The sequence below is a fragment of the Macrotis lagotis genome, chromosome 7, assembly GCF_037893015.1.
Source record: "Macrotis lagotis isolate mMagLag1 chromosome 7, bilby.v1.9.chrom.fasta, whole genome shotgun sequence".
In the NCBI taxonomy this organism is placed as follows: domain Eukaryota; kingdom Metazoa; phylum Chordata; class Mammalia; order Peramelemorphia; family Peramelidae; genus Macrotis; species Macrotis lagotis.
In genome coordinates this window covers 89,347,744-89,359,968 of record NC_133664.1, presented here as the reverse complement: position 1 = coordinate 89,359,968, position 12,225 = coordinate 89,347,744, and the positions used below count along the sequence as shown (strand labels likewise).

General features: G+C 39.7%; 1 long non-coding RNA gene across 2 annotated transcripts in view; it reads left to right on the top strand.

The window, feature by feature from the left end:
- Positions 1 to 6,127: 6,127 nt before the first annotated feature.
- LOC141492693 (uncharacterized) overlaps positions 6,128 to 12,225 on the top strand; it is a 29,904-nt gene continuing 23,806 nt past the window's right edge. The window contains exons 1-3 of one of the 2 annotated variants that reach the window (XR_012470036.1): positions 6,128 to 6,200; positions 6,801 to 6,978; positions 8,136 to 8,462. This is a non-coding gene — a long non-coding RNA (uncharacterized LOC141492693). Of the gene's footprint in view, positions 6,201 to 6,800; positions 6,979 to 8,135; positions 8,463 to 12,225 lie in introns of those variants that run through there. The other variant, XR_012470035.1, reaches the window with a different exon arrangement.

Here is a 12,225-nt window from a genome sequence, read left to right as displayed (position 1 = left end):
CAAATTCTTTCCAGCCTGGATCTATCAGAACTGGAATTCTGCATTCAGGCATTCAGAACAGGGCTATCACACCACAATAATGTATTCTAACAGAATCTTACTAAAGAGGACAGCAGAAATTTCAACTATAGTATAGTGTGGAGAGAAGTTACTGACCTGTCTCAGCATCTATAAAACCATGGATCCTTCAAATGAGAAAACAAAGGGATTACATATTTTATCTTCTTTGACTCAGCATCTAGTGAGGATTTAGAGGACCAGCCTTAGAATTAGAAGGATCTAACTAGTGTGACCTTAGGCATTAAAGTCTTAAAGACCACAACCTAAGTTATTGGGATGCCAGTCTGCAACAGGGGAGAGTACCCTACTTTGATGGGAGGGATGGGGAACAAGAATTTATTATTAATCACTCACCATGTGTCAGATACTATGTAGAGCTTTACAAATATTTGGATCCTCACAACTGTGGGAGCTGGATGCTATGATTCTTATTTTACAGGTGAAGAAACTAGACAAATGGAGGTTAAGCGACTAGCCCAGGACATACATACTGAGTGCCTGAAGCCAGAAATCACCTGTGATCACAGGTCTTGACAGAACCTACACAGCAGCTAGCAAAAATAGTCATTGAATTTTATTATTGTTATTCTATTAGGGACTTAATGACAAATCAATTTCCAGAGGTTCTACTGGGCTCAGGACAGATTCAGTCTCTACTTTTTCCATCCTTCTGTTCAGTTCTGGAGTTCAGGACTGATGATCATGAATCCCTCGGAAAGCCTCAGTCATTAAACAAATACTCAATTTTATTCACCAGTGTCTGAAAGATAGGATCATGTTTTGTGTAACTTATCCATAAGGGTAGAAATCCAAAAGGTTTCTAAATGGCCCCAAGTTAATCCAGAAGATTCAGTTAAGCAGAATTTTTCATTTCCCTGCGTCGAAGTAACCTAGCAAGGCATGACTGTACAATGGAAGTAGCTCATCTCTAGAAAGCCCGGTGAAACTATGACATCACTTTGATAATTATGGATTAACCCAATTCCTAAGGTTTGAGGGTTTGAGTGGCACCCCCATTTGATGCCACTTCCTCCTCTTTTGGGGCAGGTTGTGGCTGTTACTTTTCAGTGATTCCTAGTTCTTAGTGCAAAAGCATGGAAAGCCATTGTCTGATATTGCCTTATTTCGTTTTCCCCACTGGCCCTAGCAATCAGTCAGTCAAATCAATAGATAAGAATTTATTTAGAGCCTCAAGTGTGCCATGGACTCTCTAGGAGACACTGTCTGAGAGGCTAGACGATGGAAGATCATGTTAGAGGTCCTGGGGGTGGGGGATAAGGGAGTGGACTGGAGTTTCCCCCACTTCTAATCGGGTAAAAGCAACTCTTTAGGGAGACCTGCCACATTTCTCCCCTTTTCCTCTTCTTTTCTTCTACTTCACTCCACCCCAGCTTTTCCACAAAGTCATAAAGAGCAGACTCAAGGAGGAAATGAATCAATAAGCATGTGCCATATGCTGTATATGGCCTGAAGATATAAATAAAAAAATTAGAAAATTCTTGCCCTCAGGGAGCTTACATTCTGGAAAACACATACAAACATACACACACATGCACACACACAAGAAAATATAAGATACATACAAAGTGAATATATTATTTGGGGGGGATAGGGTATAGCATAATAACAGTGATGAAACCAGAAAAGGACTCTAGAGGGTGATGATCCTTGAGCTGAGCCTTGTAGGGGCTTAGGGTGAACTTTGGGTGAACCAAGAAGTGAAAGGGAAGAGTGAGAGCATTTCAGGTATGAAGGACAAAACCAATGTCAAGTGGATGACAGTTGGAATATCCTAGGTGATGAAAACAGGCCAATTAGATTGGAATATAGAGTAGTGGGTGAGGTGGAATAATAGGTAATTCACCAGGAAAGTCAGATTGTGAAGGACTTTAAATACTGACCAGAGGAGGCTGTATTTTAATTTAAAGGTATTGGGAATCTTGGGAAGTTTCTTAAGTAGGAGAGTGAACTAGTCAGACCTACTCTGTAGGAAGATCAATTTGGCAGCTGAGTGATGGTGGTTTGCAGAGGGAAGGACTGGACCCAGAGAGACCAATTAAGAAGCTATTACAATAGTCCAGGTGCAAGGTAGTAAGGGCCTTGGACTAGGAGGATTATGGTGTGGGTAGAGAGAAAAGGCTAGGTGTGGGAGGAGACACTGAGGAGTCAGAATCCCTGAAATTTAGCAACTGACTGGATATGGGAAGTGAGTAAAGAGTCAAGGATGATTCCTAGGCTTCTAACCTGGACAACTGGAAGAATGGTGGTGTCCTTGACGGAAACAGGGAAATAAGGAACAGGGATGGGTTTATGGGGAAAGGAAACAAGTTCTGTTTTGGACCACTTGAGTTCGAAATTCATGTGGGATTTCCTGGTGGAAATATCAAGCAGGCAATTGAAAATGTGGCAATGGGGGAAAGAGATGTAGGCTGGATATGTAGTTTGGGGAGTTGGTACATAGAAAGGACAGTTGAATCCATAAGAGTAAATGAGGTCACAGATGTGAGAAGAGGAGTATCCTAGACAGACTGGAAGCCACACAACAAGATCCTGAAAAGGACCCAAGAAAGATTAGTCTGATAGGGTAAAAGATAACAATGACCAAGCAATATAAAAACCCAAGGATCCATGGGGATTGCTGAAGTAGTTAGCCTACAAATTGGGAAGAATGATTAAAAAACTATCAATTGAGAAGCATCTGAGGCAGTGGACAACAACAGAAAGGAACTTGGATTTAAAATTAGAGGATCCAGGTTCAAACTCATGCTCCTTCATTCACTGGCTAAGAGACCTTGGGCAAGTCACTGTTACCCGCTTCCATTTCCTAATTTTCCATACATCAAATGGTTGTTGCTAAAGAAGCATTTAATGAGTTAATATACATAAAATTAATATCTAAACATCAGCAGTCATCATTATCATCCTTCTTTGGAAATGTCCATCAGCTACCATTTGCTCTTCTACACTCCAATCTAGGAGTTGAGAGGCAAAGTTGCATAGAGGGTAGAAAACTTGTCTAGGAATCAAGGGTCTGACACAAAACTGATAGCAATAACCCTGGACAAGTCATTTGATATCACAGTGTTCTGGGTAATTTTCAACAACTTTAAGCTGTAGAGAAGTTTCCAATCTGAATTGAAAGAGGAAATCCTTTCTCTGCTCTGCATACTGACCTCACTGACTTCCATTAAGTTCGAATTCAAATCTCATCTTTTTCCTGGAAGCTTTCTCCAATTCCTCTTAACTCATCTTCCTTCTGCTAATTATTTCCTATTCATGCTGTATATACCTTGCTTTGTATAATTTGTTTGCACATTTATTCTTGTTCAATCATATCCTGACACTTTGTGACCCCATGGACTATCCATAGAGTTTTCTTGGCAAAGTTACTGCAATAGTTTACTATTTTCTTCTCCAGTAGAATATGGCAAACAGGGTTAAATGTCTGAGGCTGGATTTTTAACTCTGGTCTTCCTGCCTCCAGGTCTAGTACAATCCATAAGCCACCTAGCTGCTGCTGATTGTTTACCCATTAGATTATAAGCTCCTTGAGGACAGGGTCTGTCTTTTGCCTTGTTTTTTATATCCTCAGGAATTAACACAGTGCTGGAGTCTTTAATAAATGTTGATTGATTGGTTGGGAGTTCCCTATTCCAATGAAATCACAGATCTAGTGCCTATCCCTATTCCCTACCCTGGGTTAAATGTGAATGACCTCCCTAGAACTGATAACCTCCAAAAAACAAACACTCTGGTGGACTTAGAACTACTGTGATTTTTTTAAGACCCTATAAATGTGTCACTGACTGGCATTTTAGGCAAACTATTACATAGTTTTGTGGACCAAGTATTCTCTAAATAACTAAGATAAGCTGCTCCATTTAGATTAAACAACTCTTGCTTCATAGCCCTAAAAGAGCTCACTTACTAATGTCTCTGTTCAAATCTCTAAGGCCCAGGATTCAAAACCAATTTTGCATGACAAAATTGGTCAACTCCAAAGAGAAAGATCTCTTAGCTACTGGCCTTCTACTGAGGCCTGGCTCAGGTACCTCCCTCCTTTGTATAACTTCGAATCAATCCCTCCCAACTAAAAGTTCTCTTACACCTCAGATTTTCCAAAAATACGTTGTCAGGAACCCTTCTTTCTCCCAACTCAATTTATTTTTGTTCAGTTGTTTCAGTCATGTCTGAGTTTTTATGATCCTATTTTGGGTTTTCTTGACAAAGATAATGAAAGAGTTTGGCATTTCTTTCTCAGAGACCTTCTAGTCCAAACAAATTCATAGAGATGAAGTTACTAGACTGTGTGACAAGGTCACACAGATCTTAAATAGCAGAGCCATCTCTTTCTTCAGCTCCCTAGGTCTTTGTAGAAGTGGGGGAAGGAGGTAATTTCCTCTCTGGTCTCTGACCTGCCCCTTTTTGGTCTCAACCCTAGCCAGTAACCACACCCCTGATTTCTGAACCCAGAACATCCTTAATTAGGTTTCACCTGGCTATGACAATCCACCCAATTCAGTTTCCTTGAGCTCCCCTCCCCTCTCCATCAGCATATCACAGGACCCCTTTCAACCCAGATGTTTTCTTACAGCTTTTCTATATCCCATTGCTTTACTTATGATCAGTTCAGGTGCTTTCAGCTCCTCCAGTGAACTGAGGTCAGCAGCTAGGTGGCTCAGTGGGGAGAATACCTGGTCTTATCTTCTTGAGTTCAACTGTGACCTCAACACTTCCTGGCTGTGTGACCATGGGTTAAGTCACTTAATCCTGTTTATCTCAGTTTTCTCATCTGGAAAATGAGCTGGAAAAAGAAATCCCAAAGGGGCTCAGAGGAAGAGTCAGATATGACTGAAATGAATGAACAACCCCCCCCACCACCACCACCACCAGTGAATCCCACTATTTCACCAAAACAAACTATTTCTTAAGTGGGGAAGGGAGTTAAACCATGTCATCTTACTAGTCCACAAGTAATGAGGTATGCTTTCACCACATGAAAAAATGAGGAAGTAATTTTAAAAGTGGGAAGGAGGAATCCAGATACATACAGAACAAATGGAAGGTTAAAAGTATTAGCAATGGAAAAGAACTGACCTGGAAAGACGTCTTATAGAAAATGGTCAAGTATGCCACTAGGTAATGGTGAGGAGGGAGAACATTTCAGATACAGGGGATTCAAGAGCTGGAATGTCAGCTGTGAAGAACAATAAAGATCATTGTGAATAGATCAGAGTCCTTGGTGGGGAATAAAGAATTAAAAACACTAGAAAGATAGCAAGGAGTCAAGTTATGAAGGGCTTCCCTATTTGTATGTGATCCTGGAGGTACTAGTGAAATAACTACTCCTGGAGTTTCCTGAAATGGGGGGAAGTGAAATAAAGGGAGGATCAGACCTTCCCTTTCAGGAACAGCACTTTTGTCAGCAGAGGATAAATTAGAGTTGAGTCTGGAGAAACCAGTGGCATGGGAAAAGGCTTGTCCCTAGGCAGTGACTGTGGGAGTGAAGAAGTGTTGTGAAGGAAGAAATGACAGGAAAACAACAAATTGGATATTTCCTTTCCTTCTCTCTCTCTCTCTCTCTCTCTCTCTCTCTCTCTTATTTTGTTTTGTATTTGCTAAGCATTGGGGTTAAGTAGCTGGCTCAAGGTCACACAGTTGGCAAATATTGAGTATCTGAAGTCCGATCTAAACTCAGATCCTCCCGACTCCAGGACCAGTACTCTATCCACTGTGCTACCTGGCTACCTCTTTTTCCTCTTTTCTAAAGACATTTTTAAAAAGGTGTCCTTGACAGTTTGTTTTATAGATGCCTTTAAAATATTTTGTTTTTTTAAAAAACCATATCATTGAATTTCAGGAATTTGGTTTGTAATTTACCTTCTGCAAATTTAAATGGACCCCACCCCATCTCCCACTGTCCTAGTCACCTTTATTTCTCTTTCCAACTTGAGCTGTTTCTCAGGAAGAAAATACAAGTTTCTGTCTGGAACACATGGCTACAATCAAAACCACATTTCAAAATCTCCCAGTGAGTTGCCTCACCATTCTCATTTCTGTGGACACAGCTCTGGTTAGGATAGAAATCGACTCCTTAGCATGGCACTCTTTTTGGAGCAGATTTTTGCCTAAGCACTAAGGTAAAATGGGTCCCATTTCTTCTGGGGAGTACGTGTAGTACTGAGCTTTTTCTGATAAAAATATGTGCTGTTCCTGGAGCATGGCCCTTTCTGTTCGTTTTTCAGTCACGTCTGACTCTTGTGACCCCATTTGAGATTTTCTTAGGAGAGTGGTTTTGCCATTTCCTTCTCTTCACTTTTCAGTCACGTCCAACTCTTTGTGAATCCATTTGAGATTTTCTTAGCAAAGTGGTTTGCCATTTCCTTCTCCAACTCATTTTTACAGATGAGAAAACTGAGTTAAGTGATTTGTCCAGGGTAACCCAGCCAGTAGATGTCTGAGGCCAAACTTGATCTCAGGAAGAAGTCTTCCTGACTCTAGGCTCAGCACTCTATCTACCACTCATCCTAGAATAAAAAATAGGTTCATAGGCTGCTTTCCCCTTACCTTTGTGGTGGGACAACTGAGTCAAGGGGTATTTTCCTCAGAGTAGCTAGAGCTGACCACTCAGACTTTATACTTAGGGACTCAGCTCCCTTTTCAACATCCTATGATGGGGAGAAGGGGTGGCAGCTATGGAGGTTATTTACAGATGATAACAAAAGTATGTCTCCGTCTAGGTGAACCTGAATGTTCCAGTCCTAGTGCTTATGAGAGATCTGGATCACTGAGCAGTTCAGGTGACTAGAAGCAGGGTGTGCTTCCTAAAGATACTACATAATTCCCAAGAGTTGTCAAACCACGGGAAGATGATTCAGTCAGGCCAAAAGATATGGCCCTTGAAGAAGTTGCTTGGAGGTAGGTTCAAATAGTTATTGAGCAAAACTGTAAATAGGAGTTATGGGTTACTGTTTCATGTTTTTGAAGTCATTGTCATATGCCTTTGAGTATTTTGTGTTTAATACAATTCTTTTTTGTGGTTGAGGAAATAAGTAGCTGCCCTATTTATCTACCTTGTACAGTAACTGCCTTTCTAAAAAAAGACTGATAATCTTTGGGGAAGGACCACAGACCAAAGCTATGCTTAAGCTTGGTTAAAGTGACCACCTTTATTTTCCACCCCTGCCCTGGGGTGGAGCCAGAGACAAATGAGAAGAGACAGGTCTCCAAAGACTAGTCCTGGTCCATGAGAATTCAAGAGAAGGACCCAGAGACTTGAAAAGGAAAAACTAGCAGAAAAACTTTGGCCAACGTGTCATTATTAAGATAGGGAACCATGGATATAGGAAGAGTTTATAGAAACTGAAAAATATAGCAATTCCTAGGCACATCCCTGAGAAAGCCAATATTGTGTTTCTTCATGGTTCATTGTCTCATTTCACTTAGGCTTCCTCTTGTTTTTTTAGGCCCTGCTATGCCTATTTTCATATTTGGCTAAGAGCCATTTGGGGCAGGTCCAGATGAAGTGGATAAAGTTTGTTTTGGGCCCTCTCCCATTTCCTGTTTCTGCTGTTCTCACTTCGTCAGCTCCCACACCCCCTTCTTCCTCCAGTGGCCTCTTGCTGTCCATTGGTTTACCCTGAGTACCCCTGCTCAGTCTTGCCAACCCTAGGGACCTTGCCTTTGACCCAAGGGCAAAGTCTCTGGGCCAGATTCTTTACGTAGTGTATAAGTCCTCTGACAACATAAGGGGAGGTGCTCCAGCTGGAACATTTATAGTTTAAACAACAGAGGGGCAGTGGCAGAATGAACAAGCACAACGTGACTGCCTTCTGGGTAGACTTCCCAGGATCTACTGGGCCCAGATGTCCATGTCCCAAGTTCCTAGTTCCTATTGACAGACCCAGGTTTAGCTACCTATAGATTTCCCTGTTCCCGGACTTGGACTCTGCATTCCCACTATCTTTTCCCTGGCCAGATCTTGATTGTGACACCCTCTGCTGTTTACTTTCAGAGTAAAACTACTGAGCTATTGAGAGTGTTGACTCTCAAATCCAGCTTTTTACTTTTCCTAGGAGAAGAATCCTTTCCCAAGAGTTGAATCTCAAGCAGGAAGGTGCTGGTAAATGTTTAACAACTGGCTCCAGAAGGGGGGAATCTATTTAATCTGTAGTGTTAACCTTATTTCCATCACTTTTTAAAGCCTTGACAATCAATAAACAAATCAAGCCCTGATTTGCGGCATTGTTCATTTCCATGGCCTAAATGAACACACTGAAAATTTAGCTAGACTCTTGTGAGCTGTTTGACATAGTGCCAGCTCCACGGCTGCCTAAAAGGTGCTCAGAAAAAAGGAAAAAAAATGCACCTCTCATAATCCTTTGTGGAGTGAGGGAACTCTACCTATACTGTCAGCTTTGATACATTAGTTTTGAACTGTTTTTTTTGTTTCCTTTTTATTCTTTGTTACAATGGATTCCTCTCTGGGCCAGGAACTGTGCAGGGATATATTTGGAAATGAAAATGATGTGAAAGTAAAAAAAAAATCAATTAAAAATTTAAGGAATACTGTTTGTGTTATTATCTATTTAAATCCACATCCCTGAGTCCCTGTCAATGCATCTTCTTGCCAGATTAATTCAAAGTAAAAGATATGAAACAGTATCAAGGTAAATAATCAGAAATGGTTTCAGCACCAAGGACTGCTGCCATCATCTTCCCTTCCTCCAAAATTTCTTTTTTTTAACAATTTATTTATTTTCATCCATATGCACATGTATATTTTTAAGTTACATTCTCTGGATGGGGATAATATAGTTCATAGCCAGTCAAATACAGTTGTTCTAACTCTCTGGACTGCTGAAAGGAGCTGCTTCCATCAAGGCTGCTCATCTCATAATGTTGTTGTTGATGTGTATATTGTTCTCTTGGTTCTACTCCCTTCACTCAGCATCAGATCCCATAAGTCATTCCATGCTTCTCTAGAAGTCTGACCACTTATAGTTTCTTATAGAACAATAATATTCTCTTAGTATTCATGTACCATAACTTGTTTAGCCATTCCCCAATTGATGGGCACCCCCTCAATTTCCAGTTCTTTACCACTACAAAAAGAGCTGCTATAAATATTCTGGAACATGTAGGACTTTTCCCTTTTTTTAAATTTCTTCTGGATATAGACCTAGAATTGGAATTGCTGGGTCAAAGGATTTGAACAGTTTTATTGCTCTTTGGGTATAGTTCCATATTGCTCTCCAGAAAGGTTGGATCCATTCACGACTCCACCAGCAATGCATCAATGTCCCAATCCTCCCATAACCTCTCCAACATTGATCATTTTCCCCTTTTCTCATCTTGGTCAGTCTGATAGGTGTGAGATGATACCTAATTGTTGTTTTAATTTGCATTTCTCTAATCAATAATGATTTGGAGTATTTTTTCATATGATTATATATCACTTTAATTTCTTCATTTGAAAACTGTTCATAACCTTTGACTATTTATCAATTAGGGAATGACTTGTGACCTTATAAATTTGATGTAATTCTCTATATGTTTTAGAAAGGAGACTTTTATCAGAATTCCTGGTTGTGAAGATTGTTTCCCAGCTTTCTGCTTTTCTTCTAATTTTGGCAGCATTGATTTTATTAATGCAAAACCTTTTTAATTTAATATAGTCAAAATCATTCATTTTGCAGTTTATAATGTACTCTAATTCTTGTTTGTTCATAAATTCACCCCCTTTCCAAAGATCTGATAGAGAATTTTTTTGGTTTATTAATTTATCTTGGTAGAGAAGGAAGAAAATAGGGATGAGGGGGGGCAGCTCTAAATGGTTTGATGAGGCTATAGTTTTGGGAGTTTATGCTTAACTATTTTTCTTCCTTACACAGGAGGATTCAGCAGTGGAAGAATAAAGGTTTGAAAAAGATTTACACACACACACACACACACACACACACATACACATAAACATATAAATATATGTATATAAATACATAAATGTGTGTGTATATATGAAATGTTACTGCTTCTTCAATTAGACAAAAATCTCCTTGAAGGCAGAGAACACATCTTCTGTTACTCCCCCCCACCACATACATAATTTCTAGCTTAAAACTGGACCACATAGGATCATATCTCTCTTTTTTTTTTTAGGTTTTTGCAAGGCAAATGGGATTAAGTGGCTTGCCCAAGGCCACACAGCTAGGTAATTATTAAGTGTCTGAGACTGAATTTGAACCCAGGTACTCCTGACTCCAAGGCCGGTGCTTTATCCACTGCGCCACCTAGCCGCCCAGGATCATATATCTCAATAAGAGTAAAAGAAATATGTGATGAACTGAATAGATCTTATTATTGTCCCTCTACCAAGTGCTTTTTAATCTGGTTTTCCAATGTGTAGGAACTGTAAAATTCCGTTATGTGTCCAAGCCTCTGGGCCTGTGTAGAGTGAGAATACTATTAGCCTGCTAGGAACATAAGGGATCCCCTGGCCTATTGGAGCCTACCAAGTCAATCAATCAGGTCAGAGCCTGTTTGAACAGATGGGCCTATCGCTGTGGCCTGAAGGGCAGCAGACTCTAACTCCATGAATGAAGGCAAGGGAATTAGAGAGAAGAGAGTCCTTCAGAATGCCCTACAGGGCTGGAGAGTCTGTTTTCTTCTTATTCCCGAAATAGAATAACAAAAGAAGCATCTCCCGTAGAGTTTCATAAAATTTTCATCTGCTTCTTTTAATTGCAAACAAAAGACCAAAGTCTTAAAAAAGAAAGTTGTTATTGTTGTTAGGGATAGAAATAGCAATTAGACTAGTGATGTCATTGCTGTAGGGAACTCCCAATATGGAAGCTCTCCACAGATGCTGATTGTCACCTCTTCAACAATTTATATTCATTGAAAATTGCCTAGAGCATTAAAAGGTTAAGGGATTTGTTCTGGCTCATAAAACCTTTATGGAAGAGGCAAGATTTTATCTCCCTTCTTCCTGCCATCGATGCTGGCACTCTTTCCCTGATATTATTTTTTCTTAATACTACATAATAAAATAACCAATGTAAGTTGTACTTAATAGCAATGAAAAGGAACATCGTCTAATAAAATTAGGAAAAGCAGGTAGAAATTCCACCTCTAAGACTCACTAATTGAGTGAATGAGGTCAGGGCTCTAAACCTTTTGGAGTCTCAAGCCTTCCTAAAATTCTTAAGTATGGATGGTTTTTTTACAACTCAGGTGAAGGGATTTGCCATTGGCAGTCACAGATAAATAAAATTGCACATACATAATGGTGACTTAGGACTTCATGTTGGTGATAATAACTTAAAGTGTAAAATTTTCTATTCATTCAAAGCACTTTCAAAAATATTTCATTTGATCATAAAAATTAATCTGACAAATAGCTTAGCCAGAATATTAGTTCCATAGGATAGACAATAAAATGAAACTCTCTCATCTTAGCAGAAAGCTGGAGGATTATAAATATATATATAATAATATATAATAATATACAAAGAATACTTTTTATACTGTTAGACAAGGTAAGGTAACTAAGTAGATAGAGCACTAGCCCTGGAGTCAGAAGGACCTGAATTCAAATTTGACCTCAGAAACTTGACACTAGCTGTGTGACCCTGTGGCATCCAGGGCCATCTCTAGCTGTCTTGATCTATAACTGGCCACTGGATTCAAATAACTCAGAGGAGAAAGTAAGGCTGGTGACTCACACAGCACCCCCTCACTCAACTATAATTCATTGGGATCACCTCCCTGATATCATGGGCTTTGAGAACAAAGAACAAACATCACCATCATCATCATTAGACAATGTCCTTTGTTGGTGAGTTGTTTAATTGTTTTTGGAAAAGACAAGGATAGATTTTAAAAGGGAGGAAAAAGAAGAAAAGTATATGCAAGGAAGGAGTGTAAAAAACAAGCAACATTTTTAAAAGATCAGATTTTATTATTCCCAATTGACAGAAGTGAAAACTGAGGCACACAGTATCAAAGAGACTGTCCTAATACATGATTTATTATGGGGTAGACTAGAACCCAGGTCTCCTCTTCCCAGAATGGCACACATTTAATTATAGTCATAGTCCATGTGGCTATATCCTAAAAGAAACCAGGGCTGAAATCAGGAATAAAGTGTTATTAGTTATTATTATT